Genomic DNA, 22,277 nt, shown 5'->3' with positions numbered 1-22,277 from the left:
TTTGTAGTCTAATGAGGGTGTAAATATAGTTCTTTTGCAAAATTTCTACTTCTCTACTTCTTTCTACTTCTCTCACACAACTTAGACGTTATCCTCTGGTACATTTTGATTAAATGGGGTGAACATACAGGCTCGATACCTTCTTTTGCATCCCAGCCCCATATGGTGATGCGGGTGAATAATAAGGGCTCATTCTTACACAGAAATGTTACATAGTCAGCGCTTCATGGAAAAAATACAGAACACTTTCTGCTTCACATATGCACCCACAGACACCACGTAATTACCTCCTGAAAGAAGCCCCTGAGAGAGGGAGAGCGAGAGAGAGAAATAAAAAACGAATGATGAAGGAGGAGGGCAGTGAGAAGACAGCTGCTTGCATAAGCTGCCTTACATAAGATCTGCCTAATAATGCCACTGTTCAGCTCAATAGAAAAAATAAAGTTCTACAAAATATATGCCAAGATGCAAGGACAACGTACACTCACACACTGCACAACACACACTACATTTAATTTCACCACTTCTCCCTGCCTCTCTTTCATGGAGCTTGAAAGGAGCTCTCTCTCTCTCTCTCTCTCTCTCACACTCACACTCACACTCACACACACACACACACACACTTGTAAGGACCCTTACTGTTATAATGCATTCCCTTGCCACTTACCTTAACCCTATCTTAAATGTAATTCTGACTAACAAACAGCTCTTTGAAAATGTCAAGGCACACGCGCAGACACACACACACACACACACCCAGACACAGACACGAGGGCCTCGTACCCTGAGTTCATACGTCAGAATGTGAACAGTGTATACTAGGGGCCCATTACAAACCCCGCAGGAGCTCAAGGCAGATTTAAAGGAAGGAGGAGACAAACATGGAGAGAGAGGGAGTAGGGGGAAATTAACATGAACTGCGTCAAGTCAACCTTTCCTAAAAAGTCTGATTTGGCAAAATCTGTTCTGGTTGATTTATTCTGATTGATTCTGTTGATTTGAAACAAATCTGAGTTGACTTTTCTTCAAAGCTGAGCATCTTTGGAAATCAGACTATTTTTAAAATGAGCTCCCAATCAATGACAGAATGGAAGCTGAACAGTATCTTCATTTTACATTTTGAATTAAAGAGGACTGACCCCAGCTGTTGAGTTTTACAAAGCATTCCCCTTATACCTTGTCTTCATATCAAAGGAGTAAAAGTGTGATGGGGAGAATGCACAAAAAATAGATCAAATAAGACGATGAAAAAAAAAGCTACCAGAAACTGCTACAAGACAGATGATGCACTGCACCAAAGTCAACAGACCATGCACTGCCTGTTTCTCAAATGCAGGTCATCAGCAAGAATAATAAAACAACTGATACTTCAATTTCTGGATCTAAAAAGGGATATTGTATAACACCTTCCTTTTATATTAGACTGGCTTAAAGACTTAGAAGATCTGCATCACGTCCCCTCGCTTGTGTCACAGAATTAAACAATAGTGAAGCCTGGTGGTGGCCCGTTTTTTTTCGTTCATAGGTAACATAACACACACACACACACACACACACACACACACACACACACACACACACACACACACACACACACACACACACACAGTTCAAATACAAGCTGCATTTGCAAAACACAGATGCAGCTCTTTACCCAATGTATGTCAGTGCAGCTTTTTTCATCATTAAAGACTAATTTTTTTTTAAAGGTTTGAGTAACCTGCAAATGTTTCATACTTTAAAAAATGCTGTGTTGTACTTTGAATGGGGGAGTGAAAAAAAAGGATTTCTGATTTTGACATTGTTGAAGGTTGATGACTTTTTAAAATCGTGTTTCCTTTGGGGGTTTGATTTACTGACTGGACATCTTACAAGTCTTACAAGGAGGGAGACCTGATTGCCAAAATAAATGATTATATTCATTATCAATTAATAAATCTTTAAGTGTATTAAAATGTTTAATGTTTTGTTAATTAGTTATTGCTTATTATAAAATGTCAAAATATAACATTACATTCAAATTACATTCAGTGTATTCAAACTCCACAGGTACAAGAAGTAAATGTAATCAAAAATTGATGTACAGACATTCATAATCCCCAGAGGATGAACTATACCAAATTTATTTATCATTGGTGACTTTTCAACTAGCGCCACCATGAGCTTTACATTTTTGGTTTTGAGTGAACAGTTTCGACATTTATTGGATGGATTGCGATGCGATTAGGTTCATTCATGACCCGCCCAGAATGAATTGTGATCACTTTGGTGGTCCCCTGACTTCTCCTCTAGTGCCACAATCAGGTCAAACCTTCTATTAGTCTAATACTTCAGTTTACATTTAAATATCTGCAAAACTAATGACATTCCCATCAGCCTAAGCTGCACTTTGTGTTTGGTGCTGAATTAGAAAATGTTAACATGCTAACAAGCTAAACTAAATGACTAATTAAAAACTAATTTACCATTTTATGAATTGTTGGATGCCAGTTAAAAAGCTTTGAAAAGCTACTCCCACTTAACACCCACAGAGAGGCATCAAAATGTTTTTTAAGATTTAATACTTTTTCCTTGTTTTCCTCAATTCTTTTTTTTTCTTGGTGCTGGATAACCGTTACCCACAATTTATTTCAGTTTTTCCAGATGTGAGCAGCTCAGCAGCTCCTCCCTTTCTTTTGTGCGTTGCATTGTGGGACAATAGCATGCAACAACAGCACACTAAATAAACAACTATTTAGTATGCACGATGTCTGGTTTGAGTCTACTTTATTTTGTCACTTTTCTAGTGTAAATAAACTACATATTAAAACCTGCTTAGAATCAGTGTGTAGTATCGGAGTGGACGCAGTGTTAGTTTTGTTCTTTGAGAAATTGATTGATTTGATTAACACACTATGTTACTTCATTATTACTATTAATACTATTACTTTACTCTTACTATTAATTGTCAATATGCTTCAGTTTCAGGACCAGAAAGACATTTTTTCATATTTCTTGCGCCTGTTCAGTGTTTGCAGTGTTTGCTTTGTTTTCATAATGTCAAACAACACACATTCAAACACCCGTGTCTCAGAGTTGATTTAAATTAGTCCACAGCCAGGCTAAAAGTATCTGACTTGTAACGTATTCCTCCAGCATCTGCATCCTGCTGATTGTAATTTGGACTTGAGGCCGCTTAGACACACAAACTGTTTTCTATTTCTATCTTTGAACCTATAAATACCTACAACACATACAAGTTTATTCTGGATTAGCCTGCATTTAACTTTGGCCTAGAGGTCACACACACACACACACACACACACACACACACACACACACACACACACACACACACACACACACACACACACACACACACACACACACACACACACACATATTGGTGACCTGGATCAGTGAGGAGGGGTCGAGAAGCCATGGGAGTGGGCTCAGGAATCAGTGGGCCAAAATGATCTCCAATTGGACACTGCTGGCTGTTCTGTAGCCAATCAGTGAGGGTTTAGCGGGTTCACTGGGGTCAATATGGTTCACGTGTGGACACTGGAGGGGAAGGGTCCCCTCTGCTAAACCTATCTGTGCTATATCGAACTTCGGCCCCAATAGGAGGCGGCTGCCAAGACAAAATTGCAGAAAAAATGCTGTTTGACAGCTTAAGTGAGAAGAGAAGAAATGACATGAAATATAAGAAAAAAGTGACAACATGAGTAACAAAAGAATTTATGTCACTTCACCCGAAATGGTTAAGTTTGTGCTTGGAGAAAAAAAACCTTTCCACATTAATAATGATAATCTAGGGAATATTCCCTACACATATAAAGGTTTTTGTGCCCTTCAAATCCTTAAGAATGACTCAGAACATTAATAGTGACCAATTATATTCTTTAATCTGATAAACGGGCACAAGCTGCTGTCATTTTTCTCTACAGGAGTTAATTTCCTTCCACTATCAAGATCTAAAGACAGATTCTTTAAGCCGTGTTAGCGCTGCAGCAAACGTTTATTAAAAGAAATCCAATCTTAGTTTTACCCATCTGTTTCTGCCAACATTTATTTCCTCTCTCAGGTTTATATCAGACATATGAAACATCTAAAAGTTAGCTAGGTCCTACAGGGAAAACCAAGCCAAAAGCAGAAGACAGATTGTTCATCAAAAATATGAGTTCGATTGTGTCTAAAGTAAACTTTTGATGTTTTTGTGTTGGCGAACCCCAAAACACCAAACATTTGAAGTAAAATGCATTTGCTGGTAAGTTAAAGGTATTTGTTTATACTAGAGCTTAATGTTTCATAAGCCACCAGAGCCATTTTTAGGTTTCCAATGTTCCCTGGCTACTGCCTTTATATGGCCTTTTTTATAGATTTTAAGTATTTCTTAAATCATTAGTCGCTTAGCAGATTGTCAGAAAGTTTTACTAGCAACAGTTTTTTTAAAAGACACCAAGCATTCACTGGTTCCTGCTTCTCAAATTTAAGGTTTTTACTGATTTTTTTTGTTTTTTTTGTCTTATATCAGTTTAAACTGAATATCTTTTGGACTGTTGGTTGGACAATGTAAGAAATTCAAACCTTAGGAAGCTAAGGGAAACTGATCATCCTTTTTTTCACTATTTTCTGAGACTTTATAGACACAATGATTGTAGAAAAAATAAATAAACAGATTAATCCCTAAATATACTCCTTGTATATCTATTGAAAGTTATATTTTGCAATTAAAAGATTTAAGTCTCTCAAATTGGCATGTGAAACTAATAACTATCTCATTACTGATATCATGTTCTTTGTAACCACACTGACCCCTGAGCTTAATCATCAATGGAACAAAACCAAAGTCTGCAGAGTTAAACTAGAGACAATGTTGTAATGGGATCACACCAGCCGCGATGCCCGTCCACATGTTGATGTTCCGACCAATGAGTACTTGGTAGTCATTACTACATTATTGCATTAGTACTCAGTACTCATCAATAACACAGATCTTCGAACTCGGCCTTCATTTTGATCTCAGCTACATATCTGTATAGTTTCGTTACTGCATCTGTCACAGTTGTGACTTTATGACAAGATCTGTCTACAGAGAGAAAGACATAAAAACACAGGCAGACAGACACCTGCCAAATTAGTCCTCAATACAGTAGGTGTCTCCCGGAACCACATTTTGCCATGATGACACACACACACACACACACACACACACACACACACACACACACACACACACACACACACACACACACACACACACACACACACACACACACACACACACACACACACACACGTGGCGCCTGTTGTATAATTATCACCAAAACAACTCAGTTGTGTCAGGTTCCACATGAAGCAATGACTAAACATACATTTAGATTTTTTTAATCTGTTCTAACATAGACCAAAATACAACATTTTTGTGTTTTCTTTTTTTCATGGCTGATCTACAGTATACAGACCACCGGCTGTAGGTTCACTTGTTAGATTAGAGGCTCATCTCACTGAGACTACTGAGGGACTCAAAAAAAAACAAACAAACACACGTGCCGTTATTTAAAAAGGGACAAACACTCACTCTGAACAGATGTTACGGACCAACAAATGAGTTCAAAAAAGAGCAATAACATGGAGATATTCACACACTTACACACGATGAGTGATGTAATTTAGATGGGACACAGAGAGGACAGACGAGCATGAGGTGTACCCATGGATACTGGTCAACAAATGACTAATGTCAACAATAACAGGTGCATCTACACAGGCAAACACAGCCAGACACAGACATGCACAGACACACCAACACACTGATACAAATGTAAGAGGAGAGAGCCTAGCTCATCGGGGGTCACTGGTCAACAAATTAAACCTCAACCCTAACAACTGCTACAATCTAGACACAGACACACAAACACAAACACCAGTTATGCAACCATCTGTTGGACAGAGCTGCTCCATAGTAACACGTGCTCCTACAGGTCTAAAGAGCCATTAGGTTAAGTGGAATATGCACACACAGATTTACCGACACAAACACAGACACACACAACTGTCCTTCTATATTTGAGAGGACCCTCCCTGATATAATCCAGTACCACTGATCCTATCCTAAAACTACGTGCCTAATCAGAATCCTTAAAATATGTTCAAAATACAGCTGAAAAAATTAGTCCACTAATCAATTGGTCAGTCGATAGAAAATTAATCAATTAGTTGTTTCAGTCATTTTTAAAGAGAGAATTCCAAACATTTGCTAGTTCCAGCTTCTCAAATGTGAGGATTCACTGCTTTTCTTTGTCATATATGACAGTACACTGAATCCCGGTTTTGTTGCACACAAAATAAATAAATAAATAACTTGTGGATCTAAGAAATTGTGATGGACCTGGAAAAATGAGACCTGGAGAACATGGTAATAGTAAGAGCTTTTAATAGGGTGCAGCAACTAATGTTTTGACTTATAGCATAAGAAGAGTCGGTGGTGGTGTAGCTTTCTCTCACAAGATGGGCAGGTTCTGGGTGTTGCTTATGTCTAGCCAATCCCGTTTTATCGCAGCACGTATTAATATATTACATAAAAATATCATACAATCCATCAAACCTATCACACAAATCAAATAACAAATAATACAAATCAAAAAACACGCGTTGGATTAATATCTCAGAACATTCACAGCCAAAAAAAAAAGATGAATTCATTTTCTCATTTAATCCATATGGTTCAGCTGTGTTCATTGTATAAATCCAGTAGCTTTTTGATGTGACAAATTTTTTCATTATATTTTGACATTAAGGCCCAGAGAAACACGCACACTCCCTCTTCGCAGAGGAGACAAGCAGTAAAAATGTGACAAATCCAAACAGGCCTGCAATCATCAATGAAAGCCTCATCTCCGGCAGGAAAAACTCAGGAGTGAGCACATTCTGAGAAAGACGATGTTGAATAATTAAAAGTTAAGATATTCCCTGCAGGATTAGGCCCTGAAGGGAGTGTATCAGCAGTACGTGGGATTTTCCACAACACCCGCTTGACTAAGGAAAAATAGTCAAGAGGCAAAAAAAAGGCAGCCATATGCTCAGTCATATACCTTACTACAGGTAAGAGCACACACACAGCCTTGAGTAGCAACACTCATTTGTCTATATGTGTCCTCAGAATTTACAAATGCCCTTCTTTATTTTACTGCTGAATGAACAGCACACACAATACAAGAAGTCACAACTATACAACACTTGAACACTACTTCTATGACTGACCATACATCTTTCATCCACACTTCCATCATCTGTTAATGCAGAAAATAATTATTTTAGATTTAACATTAAAACACTGAAGCAGAAAAGGTTGGCAATGAGTTTAACCCACGGATAATCTACAGCTCTGTGCATCTTTTATCTGTTTTTAGCTTGTTTAGCTTGCACTAGTGCTGAGTGTCACATCTCATCATTAGCTCGGACAAAACCAATTTATCACGACCGAGCACTAAACGACAGCACAGGAGCGACCCTACTGCTGTGATCGCTTACATGCCTTTATCCAAGTTTCCCTTCATTGCTTACTATATTATGATCAGCAAACATGAACAGGAAAAAGAGAGCCAAAAAGACAGATCTACACTTCCAACTCCGGCTTTAGAGGTATATGCATGTGTAACATGACAAGTATAATGTAAAGCAGGTTCAATGCTGTAAGACAGCGATCTAATCCTTTATCCTTCATAGTTCCACGACTCTGACAAGAATGAAAGAGATGCGATTTCATAATTTTTCACCTGTCTTGATGAGAGATGAAAACGTAACAGTTTAGTAAGTCAGACACACTCCAGTCCATGGGATTCCTTCATTTTGTTTTTAGGTATTACTAAAACATAAAAAGAGACAGGGGTCAGCGTCTCAGTCCCGCTGGTTTCCTCCTCTCATCCCTTCCTCCCTTTCTGCTTTGGTGATTTAAACTGCGGGCCATAAGGAGAAGGGGAAAAACTGTAACTAAAACTTTACTTAAATCTAAACTCCCTGCTGTGATGTTTCAGTCGTCGCTGAATGTTAGCAGTAGAGGTCTGTCCGGCCAATCTGCCCAGCATCCAGCACTGTCTCTCTTACTGTTTTACAAGGGGTGTAGGTCAAAGAGACACTGCTGCTTCCATCACTTTCTTGCAGTTTTAGGATTCTACAAGCTCGAGAAGCCATGTGGGTCTCTGGTCTAACCTCCCTTTTTGTCCTCATTTCTATCTCAGGGAGACAGTTATCATCCTTTCTTTCCTTACTCTCTAATTTAACACTTTGGCTATGGACAAATGAGTCCCAATCTAAAAGTTCTACTTGATGTTATGATCTTTAATATTAATCACATTCATCTGGTTTTTTAACATTAAATGAAAATCTTTTTCCTCACGGAACTAAGTTTGTCTAACTGTAATCCTTGTGTACAAAATGCCTTTAATAATATATGTTTCTTAATTTAAGACACAGCTACAACCCAGGAGGCAGACTTTTCAAATAATATGCACTGGTTTGTTGCCTGGTTTCAAATCATCATCGAAAGCAATTCTTTTGTTAAAGTTTTTCATAATCAGGCCTTTTCTTTCCAAGGCTTGGCTGATCTGTTGTTTCCCGAATTGCTCAAGTTTTTCCAAACATTTTCTTTAAGGTGTTTCTTATGGCAACTTTTATTTTATTTCCATTTTACACATTCAAAATGGAACTATTTTGGGTGTGTCTTGAATGCTTACAGCACATGCCACATAACAGCAACATCCTGGGGTCTTTGCTACGTGATACTCCTCTTTCTCTCTCCCCTTGTTTCCTGTCTACCTCTTCAGCATGAACTGTCCAATAAAGGGAAAAACACTGCCAAAAAAATTATGTTTAAAAAAAGGGAGCAATTTGCAACCACATCAGAGCTTTTAGATGAATTAAAAACATGAAAAAAAGGCATTGCCACTAATTCAGGAATCCTCAAAATTATTCACTGTGCAGCACTAAGTACAGTATATGCACATGAAGCATGATCACTTCACCTGTGGTCATTTTCCACCAACATAATTTGAGTCAAGCATTTGAAGAAAGAAGTTTGTTTCACCCAGACTTTGTCTTTTCTAATTTTCACGATTCTTGTTGACTAACTATGATCATAATAGAATCCTTTTACAAATGTCTGAAAAACACTCAGTTGAATTTATGGTTTATTCTTGCAAGCTACCTAACCAATTGGCTACAGCAATTGAGAAGTGATGGGATGCTGATTGACACAGGTCAGTTGATTGATGATATCCAGCCACAGCTCCTATGATTCTCTCCAGTATCCATTTAAAGTCCAATTAGAATTTAAAATCTTACAACCAGACATGTGTGGGAACAACTGAAATGTGCAAACTAATTATAGTATTCCCTTGCAAACTACTTACTAGTAGTCAAACAGCATATCTGCTTGACATTGCCACCCGCACTCTCATGCTGTGCACATGTCGTTCCTCCCCTCTCATAGACAGATGAAATCTCATCTGGTGTTCAACTGCCGTTAATGTGCATAAATGTCAAACAGGCCAGGAATAGCCACCTTCCTCCCTCCCTCCATCCTTCAATCACTGCTGTGCTGTTCTGTTCCTGTACTCAGCCGCCCGCTGAGCTCGTTAGCAGGAACAAACTGAAGGAGTGATATAAGGGTGAAGGGAGGGATGAAAAGGAGAGCATCACAGAAGCGCCCCCACATCATCCTTTCAGAATTAAGTGGAGAATCTGGGTTAAACAGGTCTACAAGCAAAAACAAAAAAAACCAAAAACTTACCTTGATCAGTGTTTGAGGCCAGCTATCAAGTCAAACAAGTCCGCAAACACTGAGCCTAATATACCAACTGTTCTACTTACGCAGTTTTCATGAAGATTCTGTAATTCACCAATGTTTTCATATCTGGGATTTTTTCTTAAGTAAAAGCAGAGTCTACACAGACTAAAGAGCACACTTACACACATTTGAGTGCTGACGTGTTTGTGTAAAATGACTGGTTATTGTTTTTTCTTCAATTTTACAGTTGTATAAATTATTTAAATTTCAATAATATTTTTATTGTTTAAAAAATGTTCAAATAATTATTTACATTATTTTTAAAAGCATAATGGTCTTTTAAAATACATTAACACAACACTAACACTTCAATTCACATCAGTTATGTTAATTAGGATAGATCAGTCATTGATCACATGATTGATCATGCTACTTATAGGCCCAAAGTAACGCACTTTTTGCACCCTTGGCCTACTCAAACAATGGCATATTTACTGCTGCTTCGAGATGTTGCAGATCGTGGCCTGAGGAGGGAATGTATCTTCCAGGGCCACGTAGACCTATCTGCAGAGCATGACAAGTACCCCTACGCATGTTTAAGGCTACCAAGAGCTGTCCTCATGAAACTTTGCAATAGTCTGGAGCCAGCACTGCAAAGCCATACCAGACCGTCTAATCCTGTACCACCACACTTGCGGGTACTCTCCACCTTGGGCTTTATAGCCACTGGGACATTTCAGAGGGAGCTGGGAGATAGAGTGGGCATATCACAGGCATCCATCAGCCCCGCTCTCCAACAAGCCATGGATGTAAAAAAAATCAACTGGCCACATAATACATCACATTCCCATATACACCTATACAGGTCCCAGTCAAGAAAGGACTGGTCTGCTGGTCTACCCCGCACCATTGGCGCAATAGACTGCACGCACATGCGCATTAAGGCAGCCTCTCCAGATCCCATATCTCAACGGTAAGCGACACCACTTCATAAATGTAAAACTCATCTGTTATATCAAGAGCAACCTTTTTGCTTCCAGAGCCAGAAGGGGGCTCTGGGAGAATCCAAATGTCCACCCTCCATCCACTCTCCGGATTTGCGGACTGAGCCCTTGCGGACTTCAGTCGTACGTACCGTGACGTGTTTACTGTCATCACGTCAAGCCTCTGAGGGCAGGAGACTGCAAGGCTTTATAAGCCGCTGATAGACAGGCCTATAGGCTACATACATTCAAAAACAGAAATGTTTGTAAATATGGACCAGAAGATGGCTAAATAAACTGGGTATTACTTACATTTGAAGACGTTCTTTTGTTGCTTTTCGACATTTTTCTTATCCAATACATTTGTCATTTCACTGCATGGCTTTATAGACTACCATAACTTAAGGACTAGAATAATAAAAAGCATTTTGATTACCTCTATAGCCTATAGATCTACAAATTTCTGTATCATTATGTGATTGAATATGATTTCTGGCCTACACGATTAAAGTAACGTTTTAATAAAGTAACCGTTTTACACATTTATAATAAGTTCTTTCTGTTTTTTTTAGTGGGCAGTTGGAAAAACTACAAAGTTACGCCTGTATTGCAATGAATTGTGGGTGATTATATGAATGAAGTCTGGTGAAGTCTGACTCTCTGGAAGTCTGCAAAAAGTCCGCTTGAGGCCCCTTGTCATTTGGATGAATTTTGGGTTTGGACAGCCCTCAGCATTTGCAGACTTCCCAGGAAGTGTGGTGAAGTCCGAACATTTGTATTGAGATTCTGAATGTGGTCTCTGGCTTCCCAGGCGGTGCACACGACTCCTACATTTTACAGAACAGTTCTGTGGGTAAGCGCCTCGAACAAGCTGCTGCTGAAGACGCACGGCTCATTGGTACGCATCTTTGAGTAAACAAACTGGGGAAGGGGTATATAAAGAGAACAGCTGGGAAATTGAGTTTGACTCTTGCAAAAACATTAGACTACCTCAGCCAAATGCCATCACATTTTTTATGAATTTTATAATCTTTGGGCATCTTTTCATCATTTTAGGTTTGTAGGATAATCATGGCCTGCTGTCTTACAAAACATCAGCATGAAACATAGTGTACCACTTCCCCTCAGCCACCACCATGACCAGAGGCTAAATAAAGTCTTTTAAAGCCTTTAAAATTAAATTTTACCGTGTGGTTATGTATTGCTTATAATTAATCTCAGGAAAGAAATGCATCACAAAACGTAACAGGTTTCCATGCATATCTTCATTTTTAAAATTTGTATTTATTTCTTTAAATGTTCAATCTCTCGGAGATTGAGTCCAGTGTTGAGGATATCTGTGTAAGCGTTTGGGCCATCTCTTTCTGGGTTGTCCAGGACCGCATCTGAGATCAGATATGGGGCAGTTGAACAGGACCCGGGTGCTCACATGGAATAAAAAAATGCCAGGTTCTGCCTCAGAGAGTGGCTGCCTCAGCAGGAGTTATTCTGTAAATAAATGATAAAAACCAAACCACTGTAATGACCTTTTATTTTGGGGGATTTCAATTATGCAATATTTGGTCTACACTACAAAAGCAAATGTTGAAATTTGGAATACAAACTACTAACTTAGGTAACACTTTTTAAACACATGGACATGATGAAGAAGAGAACACTTATTCCCCAAAATAATCACCTGCTTTAGATTTAACACACTGGCGTTTACATGTTGAATGTGTCACATGTTCCAGGGTTTTACAGCCACAGCTTTTAGATAAAATGTACCGTCAAATTGTATTAATTCTGAAAAACCAGCTTACCTTCTGATTCTGAGATAGGAGATGGCCTAGGAGATGAAACTGCTGACATTGGACCCAGGTCTGTGTCCAAATGCTCAGCTGATGGCACAGCTGAGAGTGCTGTATTTCCAATAATGGCCCTGTTGCACTGGTCCAGCTTAGAGAATTCTAGGCAAACCTTATACTCTCCAGTGGTCAGCACACATTTGAGATCAAACCATTGTTTTTTAAAAATTCATTAGTTGTACGCTCTTCTTCGGATACAGCATTCACTGAACGAGTAAGAGCATCCCATATCTCTTTTTTTTATTTATTATTTTATATCTACTACTGATGCTACTAAATATGCCAGCTCGTTTGCTGTTCGCTTCCTGCTGCAGTAGCTCCACTTCAGAATTACTAAAGTTTTTCTTACGTTTGGAGTCCGGTGCACCACTGTCTTTAGACATTCTTGACTTCTCTCTCTCAACTTTTTTTTTTAATTCCTGTGTGCGCACACATGCCTTTTTATGGGGACTAGCGGGGCATTTAGCAATGCTAAGTAGGAATAACTAGCACGTGCCTTAAATTTACGAGGACAATGGGATTCATCATTCTAAGAACACAGGCGCGAACAATTCTGCGGTTAAAGCACACATCATGAAACTGGCGTAGACTTTTCTTAGGAGCTTTCTCAAGGCCAAATTTAAGACAAAAAACTTAGAAGATATTGGTGAATGAGGCCCATTATAATTTTCTTCAACATTCTTCAGAGAATATAGAAAAATGGATAAAGCACAGATTACCAAATCAGAAATGGCTTATTTATTTTATATATATATATATATATATATATATATATATATATACACACACACACGTAAATCTTTGAACAAGACACATATGTCCTCTGAACAGTCTTTTCAATAGCTCTTACATGTCCAAGTTCAAAGCATCTGTTCCAGACAGTCTGATGTAAGCAAACATGCGCTGTAACTTTCACAACACCAACACATATCTTCACAACCGCAGCAAGTCTGGATCCATTAAATTAAAAAAAAAAAAATTATAATTTGACAGCAAGTTACTGCAGGTTTAAGATTTTCAAAGACATACTGACCTTCACTAAATGAGACGCACACTCAAACAAGCTCAAACAAACCTTCACTTTATGCAATATTGTTTTTAGACTGAAAGAATGAACGATAGCACAAAAAAAGAAGAAAGCAAGAGGTTGTCATCAGCTCAGGTTGCATCTGGCTGAAGTGGTTTGCTGAATACCTGATCCAATATCAGATTAAAAGATCAAAGTCTCTGAATCAACACTGACAGCAGAAGCAGACGGTAAAGCCTGAGAAACAGACTATTAGGACATAATTCTCCTGCCGCGCGTCTTTCAACCTGTAAGAGTATGTCAAGTGGAACCAAAATATTCCTGTTCCCAAAAAAGAGACTTCTGACTGCAACAGTGACAGCTGCAATATCTGATGCAGCTTTACCAAATGACACATAATAATTCAAGGTAAACACACCAACAGACTAATGCCTTTATACCTTGTAATTGTACAGGAGGTTAATGTTGTTAATTTGTAGTGTATTCATAAATAACTGGCCAAAGACGACAGATAAAGTGTTTCTTTTGCAGCAGGAGGGGAAAAAAAAAAAAAAAAAATCTCAAAACTTCAACTAAAAATGTTTCTGCGGATCTCACAAAATCAGTCAGCAAGGGTGTCTGTCTAAAGTTGCATTTTTAAGAACATATTAAACAGTCATACAGACAGAAATCCATAGTACAAGATGTAACACCCACAGTTATTTCAATTGACCAGAATGTGCTGCAGCTACAAGGCACGCTGGGTATTGATTCAAGGGTGTGACTCTCAGATGGAATATCTTCTGCTCCAGCTCTTCACCTCTCTACGCCTCCCTCCTACTGTATGCATCAAGCTCAAGTAACGTCTCTAGGGGGTTGTAAAAAGGCATTCTGGGAAATGGAGGAAATCACTGAAGCGGATAGTGTGAAAGTGGTCACACCAGAGACGGAAAAGCCCAACTGTCAGATCAACATGGAGAGGTTTACCTGAAATCTTTCCTGTAATATAATTAAATGTTTCCAATGCTTGCGAGCAGCTAAACATACACTTTTGTTCTGGTAGTCTAAATGCATGTTTTCAAATTCAAATTCAACGTTCTTTTTCGAACCATAAATGAACAGTGCATGACTGAGACACTATGCCACCAGATTGAGAAGACGCAGAATTACCCTTTAATTAAAATACATGCTGTGGGGCTTTCAAATCCTGTATTGCAGGTGTGTTTTTACACTGCCGATTTTACACATAAAAGTTTGTTTTACAGGTCTTGGGGAGTACTACGGCAAATGTGAAAAAAATTTTTTTGTGACTCCAGAGGCAGTTACGTGAAATCTGATAAACTGCCTCAAGTGACGTCACGCGCCTCAAAGCTCCATTAGCCGCTACTAGCGCAACACGCCAACACACAAATCTCTGACGAGTTGCACTGAGGGTAACGTAGGTGCCAGGTTTTGACAGGAACGAAGAATGCGTCGACTAAAAAAAGACGATCACAGATTGATCAACGACTGCATCGATTTTGATCGTTTTTGGTTGAATGGTCCAATGTGAGTGCAACGCTAAATCGTGGGTGTACCCTTTCAAAACCTTTAAGTTTATTCCAGGTCTGAGTCAAGTCTCAAGTCCCAAGTCTTCAGCTCTTACGTGTGACTTGCTGTCAACCCTTTCAGTCTCATTCGAGCTTGTATAACCGAAAAAATGTTTTTGAGTGGTCGCTGAGCCAGCCAATTACACAGGCACGTGCTACCCCTTCATCTACGCCCTTATTTCAGCACCAGTCACGTCTCTACTGAGTGTCGAGGTATCATCAACTCAAAAGTAGCGGCGATGGCAGTTTTCCCCTGAAAGTGAGTGGACAAAGGAAATTTTAACTTCTCCCAGGGTTTTGAAGTTCTTGACCGCCTCACTTCCTGCCGTTACCTCTCCTACCACTGCGGGGGGGAGTGTACCACCTGGTCGCCTCATAAGCAAAAGCGCTACGGTGAGCCTCGAGCCGGCCTGAGGCTCACCGTCTGCCCTTTAACCTCTGAACGCCTCTGCTGCAACCTTTGGGCTTCATTTGACACAGAGCTCACTAAATTACCCTGGAAACTGACAGCAACCGTAGGGATTCCGCTACAAAACCCGCAGAGCAGCAGGTCATGGCTGCTCTAAGTGTTTTTAACTTTGACATTTAAGCCTCAATTTACATAGCTCTCTGCTTTAGCCACTTCCTTTTTAGTTCACCCTTTTAGCCCAACTGGCTGCTGGGTAAGCATGCTACAGATTTAGGTGTTCGTTCATCTCCGCGGGGCTATTTCATCCCGCAGATGCGTCAGCTCGCTCGTCCCGCTGGCTTCGTCTCTGCCGCGGTCACGGCTCGTGCCGAGGGGGCTTGTTGTGAAAAAAAAGAAAAAGAAAGAAAGCGGCGTGCCTGCTCGTTTCATAACACGGAAGGAGGCTGCATCAGCAATGCAGACGGGCAGGAAGCGGAGGTGCAGCATGCTCCGCTATTGTCTGGAGCCTAATTGACGCTCCGCACTGTCGCACAAAAAGACGCAAACAGAGAAGAAGAAAAAAGACGGTTTTAACAGACAGGAAACATTAGCGAGCGGACACTACGGCCGGTATCTGTTTCTCACCTTTCGTCCCCGTTTCTGCGGCCAGTCCCTCCAAGTAAGAAAAGCTGGTCTTTCTGAAGTGGTGTTGAGCTGCGGGGCAGGCTCGGCCGCTTTCACTCATTCATCAGTTTTCTTGCTAAAAGAGGAGGGTCGGTCCTGTTGGTCCCTGCACGCGCTCTGCACAGAAAAACCATTACGAAAGTTCCGGAAGTGCACGAACATCCAAACTGTTGTGGGTTAGCAGAGGCACAAAATCTGCATGACAACACAAGTCAAGCACAGAAAGTTACCTTTAGATCCATTTCGTGTGAAATAACTTACATCTGTCTTTTAGTTATTGTTGTTGTTGTTATTACTACCTGTTATTTACGGTCATGCTCACATACTACCGACTCATAAGCTTTTACTTGGTTCTTCAAAGGACAGTGCCTTTCTTTGTTTTATTGACAGAGAAAAAGTCAGGCCAATGATTTGACAATCAATCAATCAATCAATAAATGATTTTAAAAAATGCATCTATTTTGTAAATTTATTGGTTGTTTTAATGTTTGCTTGAAAACACAAAGTTAATTCTATGAATCCTAACGTAAGGGAAATTACCTCTGTAGTAAATGAAAACATACTGTAGTTTGAATTATATTTACAGGTGATTTCAATTATTCCGGCTATGCTGGAAAGGACATAATGTCACCAATCTCTGTGTACTAATAGGAAGGTCATTTGTCGCACCCTAACACACAAGTGAGACAGATGTCAATCCAGCACAAGCTGGACAAGTCCGCGCCGTCCTGAGAAGAGATTTAGTTTGGCAAAATAAGTAAAAACACGTGCCAGTGGCATATGCTGTGAGTGTGTGGCGGCTATTTTTACACAGAAATATTATTCAAGTAACTTCTTGAAATAGGGCACTGATGCAATCTGTGAGTCTCATGACTGACATCTCTGTGACTCTCCCATGTTAGTACTGTTGCACCTGTCATCTAACAGCTATGTACGTCTTTCATGGGGGACAATTCCACATGTCGTACACAGGTGCTAACTAATACTAAATGATGGCTGTATTCCATTCTAGTGTACCAGTTCCAGGGCTATGGTGTCCTGCATATGGGGTCACTTACTGGAACAGCTTAATCGATCTGTGCCGGTTTTTTTTTTTTTTTTTACTTCTACGACACACTGATTAAGTTTGGAGATGTTGTATTTTAACTTGTCAAAGTTCAGTTCAGACAAATTATGTTCACTAAACCTTTACTTGGGGGTTTGGAAAATTGCATGGGGTGAATGAGTTGGGAACAATTATGGACAGAGAGCCATGTCCTTACTAAAATAAATGACAAATTTGGTTTGATGGCAGCATCAGCAGAGGTCTTTCAGGCAAACCCACTCATGACCAAGCTGGAGTAAAACAATTTTAATCCTTTATCATCATCCAAATTGCTTTTTTTTCGCTAAGAAAATCTTCAGTGGAGATTTTTCGCCACTGAAGGGAAGACAGAGACAGGAAAAAGCATCTTTGATATTGTCAGTACAGGTTTTTTTTTTTTTCTAGAGCGAATGTAGGTTTTAGTTTGTGTGTGTGTGCATGTGTGCTTTATTTCTGAATTAAAACTGCAATGGAAACCTCGTCCTTGGGGTTTAGACGTGAGGCAAGGCAGAAAGCTCAGCAGCCTTAACTCACTATTCCGTCCCCCAGTAGAATCACTAAAACCTTTCCTACCTGATTTTATGACGCAGAGTTCTATGAAGTGAAGCATGGAACAGTGACTGCTGCAATATGATATGATTTTGCTATGCTATGTAGTCTAGTATATTATACAATGTATGTTGACTAAACCTTTACGTGGGGGTTTGAAAGCATTCATTATGTGAAATATTTTTAAGATTAGATCTGATTAAAATGAGTGAATACACTCCTCCTCTTGCCCCTAAGCGAACTATAAAATCTTATTTAGACTAACTAGTGCAACCACCTATCATATCCGGCTGGTGCTTTTGCTGTGGCCTAAAGATACATAACAGTGATTTGTGTCGCCACTGTCTGTCTGTTTTTTCAGGTTGCTGGGGGCTGAGGGAGACGGTTTTATGCTGACTATATGTCTGGTCAGCTCAGTGAGACTGAGGGTGAAGCTGGGATTCACATGAATACAAAAAACAGGCTGCCGTCTGTGAACGGTGCTAAGAAATGACTATAAAAACCAACTCAACTATGCATGTAAACAGTGTCGTCAACATGTCTGTTCCAATATGCTATAGTTTTTAAAATGTTATAGTGACTGCTTAATTCGGCGTTTTCATAACATCTTATGCATTAAACAGACCTGATACTGAAACTGATCAGCAGGTGGACTGCTGCACTTTCTCGCCTGGCTAAACATGCAGTAGCATCCCTTACCTAACCTCCTTGAGCTGCAGTGTAGCTTCTCTTTTTCGCGTTCATATAGCGCCCTCTATCGGCCATTAATGCGCATTGCTTCGCATAACACCGGCTTATGCAATTTTAACAGTGGGCTGAGACGGAGGAGGCTGAGATGGCCTCCTGTATGAGACGGCACATTAAATGCATTATTCGATTGCTGTTTGTAGAAAAAAATAACTGTTAATTCAAGGACACAACTGTAGTTAGACAGTGACGCTGTCAAACAGTGTGGGCAAATGGCTTGTACACAAAATCCAGTCACTTTTAAAATGAGTTGCATTCATTTTTTTTTTCATTTGCTATCTATGTGTAAATGCATTTTGAAAAGACAACACACACATTCATAACTATGCTTTTGATTTGAGATTTGCATTTAAGATAGAAAACATAGGACAACCCTGTCAAGCCTCGGTTTCCCATATGATACATATCTACAGTACCTTTTTAATTTGTAATGTATCTATAACTAGTAGCTGTATGTTGGCCAACAGATCAGAGGTAACAAAAATACCAGTTAAACAGGAGCAGATAATACATTGCTTTCTGGGATAATTGAGGAGAAACATGAGTAGTTATTACTCAGGGTAACTCTGTAAGAAGTGGAAAGAAAGTGAGGGAGCTAGCAGTCTTGGTGATGTTGTTTCATATTGGCAGCTCCTCTTCCCAGACACATTGATCAGCAGCATTCACTCTCCGAAAGGCCAAACATAATCTGGGGAGCGCTTTCCATAAACAACACAAAGCAACAAGCCATTTGCTATTTCTTTTTTACTCTCGTTCTTTTTTTGCTTTCATTTATTTAGGGCATTCTTCAATTTCTCCACTGTTCTCCACTAATGATCAAAATCCTTGCTTGCTTCAGTCTGTTATTAATAAATTACAATTTCTTCCTCTTCATTTTCTCTGTCTCCATGCCTCTGAGCAAGTCGCTCTGTCTTCTCCAACTTGCTATATTTGCACTGTCCAGTGTGAAAGCTTTTCCTGTCTTCTCTTCTCTTCTTTTCTCTAGATGAAGTAAAGGTGTTTGTGAATCTATATATGTGTGTGTGTTTAAGGACAGGTATCTGTGGAGTGGAAGGAGAGATAGATGGCATTGGCTGCTCAGGAAATTGGAACAGGCTCTGAGGCTCGGCCATCTCCCTTTTTCTTTCAGCCTGTCATCTCGTATGCTTTTTTGAAACTTCCTGTCTCAGGTCAGTTTGAGGCGATCTTTCCTCACCCACGAGGGCTTTGAGACCGTGACAATTCATGCAACACAGCCAAATTACATTTATTTATGCAAAATCAGTGATTTACAGCTTTATTTATTTTAGACTGATTCTGATTAACTTCATGGTAATTTATATTTGAAAGTCAAAGGCCGTTATCATCAGATTGCCTACATTAATATTCATTCACTGAAATAATTTTCATGCTGCTTGAATTAACTTAACAAATAATGATACTTTAGTTTTTGCAAATTGTTCAAGCACTTAATTTAGTTTACAATTGCTTGATAGATTAATCAATTTAGTGGAGATTGCTCATCAACTGTACGTGCAGAAACTTCAAAATAGACCCTTTTTAAAAAAGAAAAAAAGAAAGAAAGACACTTAGAGGTCTTTAATGTATAAGGACAGGAAAGTACAGAAACTCAAATAACCCAGAATATCTTTTTTAAAAAAAACCATCAAGCAGGTGTACAGGTATATCAACTGTTTTGATGCGCTGCTTTATTTTACAAACTGAAAATATGACACTACCAACTGCTTTATCCCTGTGCATTAAACAGAAAAAGTTTGCGTAAATGTCAACAAAAGATGAACACACACTCTCAAAAACGTGTGAGGTGTGAGTGGGAGGAGCTCCTCTTGCAGCATAGATGAAGATCACAGAAAGGAGTATCTAAGGCAAAACCCCTACCAGCCTCAAAACCCCCGCAGCCTTTTAAAGATGCAAGTGCATACACTGTAATGGCCGTCTGGCTGCAATTTTCATCATGTGGGATCAACAGGGGTGGCAGGAAAGATTCCCGTGGTTGTAACTTGTTAATATCAGACAGCTCAAGATGGTGACTGCAATCAAATGCAGTCAGAGAGACGGAGTCAATCAGGCACCGAGACGGTTTGACCCTTCTTTTTGTGTTGACCTCATATGTACACTAGATGGAGCCACCCTCCCTTGATGCTGTAACTAATACTGTGTTCACAGGGGAAAGTCGTCATACTCACAGATGTTGATATACACACAGAATCTGCCTGATTATTCAGTGTTCTGTTGATTGATGCCGCTCTCCCACAATGTATTTCATGAAAAACCGAGGCGTAAACTGGCTCTGTGCCGGTAAGCGTGCAAGGGCTCAGGGCTTTCCCCACCGTGAAGTAGGCAAGCGCTCAGTGGCCCTCTGGTTGACTTTTTGAGCTTTTTCTTTTTCCTGCAGCGCTGCGGATTCTTACTTTGCTCATGGGAATAACCCTCAACACACAGCTTTGTGACATTAAAAACAGAGATGACTTTGGAATTCATTGAGTGTAAAAAAACAAAACAAAAAAAACAAAACAAACAAACATAAATAACATGGAAGGACTTGGCAAGAAGAATCCTTGACGCACATGTCACTAACCAGCACTATGTGTACTTGTTTATGTCATAAAAGCATGATGGGGAATCTGTTGTAACTAATAAGATAAACATCGAGCAGATTCAATTTAGGTGACTAGGTCTGGGGTGCTGGGTGTTGTGCATGCTGGCTCACTAGCATGTCATCCTGGGACACTTAATGGAACTGAACCATCATGCACGAAATATGTTTCGCCTTTGCTTTTCCTGCTCTGACAAGTCAAAACGCCTGCTATGAAAAAGGTCTGCTCCTTACGCGGCGTCTGCAGCCCTCACACCCTCCTGCACTCGGGGACGTGGTTGATGACGCCGGTGACATCAGCCGAAGTCTGGGAGGGTTCAGTGGTGGACACTGGAACTGGGCCACAGTTTGATTGACGTCCACTGGTACACCTCTGTCATAATGTAAACAGTAAAACGCAGTAAAATGTTTGAGGCTTAAGCTCTTTCATGGAATCCGCATGAGGCCGTGCAGTGGGACTGTCTCATGAACAACAGACCCTTTCCACAGTGGACATTTTGTCAATTTAACACAGGTGTAACTAACAACAATAATTGCTGTTGCATTTCATTCAAGCGTTCAGTTTCAGGGTCTTGGTATTGTGCATGGTGGCTTACTGTAAGATTCATTAGCACCAGTGCTTTTTCTTCTATAACAAATCAAAATTTCCACTGTGAGAAAAGCTTAACTGTTTGTACATGATCTCATCCTCAGTATCATCCATTTTTCGAAGTGTATGCCTGCTCTTCTCTCTCTCCTTTCCCGTGTGTGTGTGTGTGTGTGTGTGTGTGTGTGTGTGTGTGTGTGTGTGTGTGTGTGTGTGTGTGTGTGTGTGTGTGTGTGTGTGTGTGTGTGTTTATGTGTGTGTTTGTGTGTGTGCAGTGCAGCAGAGAGGAAATCATGTGCCATCTCGGTTGCTCACTTATCAGCTCTGCCATATGCTACTTTATGTAAAAACAGAGTCTTGTTGAGAGGCCTTATGTCAAATCTAATATAAGCAATAAACAGATAAAAAAAACTAGTGGATCCGTTTTCTCAGCAAAAGAGTGCTCTAAC

At 39.8% G+C, this 22,277-nt stretch overlaps 1 protein-coding gene across 2 annotated transcripts in view; it reads right to left on the bottom strand.

Moving 5' to 3' along the window:
* The window catches only part of LOC120803621 (helicase ARIP4-like), an 88,484-nt gene extending 71,901 nt beyond the window's left edge, over positions 1-16,583 (bottom strand). Inside the window, exons 1-2 of one of the 2 annotated variants that reach the window (XM_040152260.1) lie at positions 16,528-16,583; positions 16,228-16,383 (exon numbers count right to left, since the gene is read on the bottom strand). The gene's annotated coding sequence lies outside the window, so the exon portion shown is untranslated. Of the gene's footprint in view, positions 1-16,227; positions 16,443-16,527 lie in introns of those variants that run through there. The other variant, XM_040152259.1, reaches the window with a different exon arrangement.
* Positions 16,584-22,277: the final 5,694 nt, after the last annotated feature.

The sequence above is a fragment of the Xiphias gladius genome, chromosome 18, assembly GCF_016859285.1.
Source record: "Xiphias gladius isolate SHS-SW01 ecotype Sanya breed wild chromosome 18, ASM1685928v1, whole genome shotgun sequence".
In the NCBI taxonomy this organism is placed as follows: Eukaryota; Metazoa; Chordata; class Actinopteri; order Istiophoriformes; family Xiphiidae; genus Xiphias; species Xiphias gladius.
Note: the sequence above shows the minus strand (reverse complement) of the source record. Positions and strands in the feature narration are given on the sequence as shown.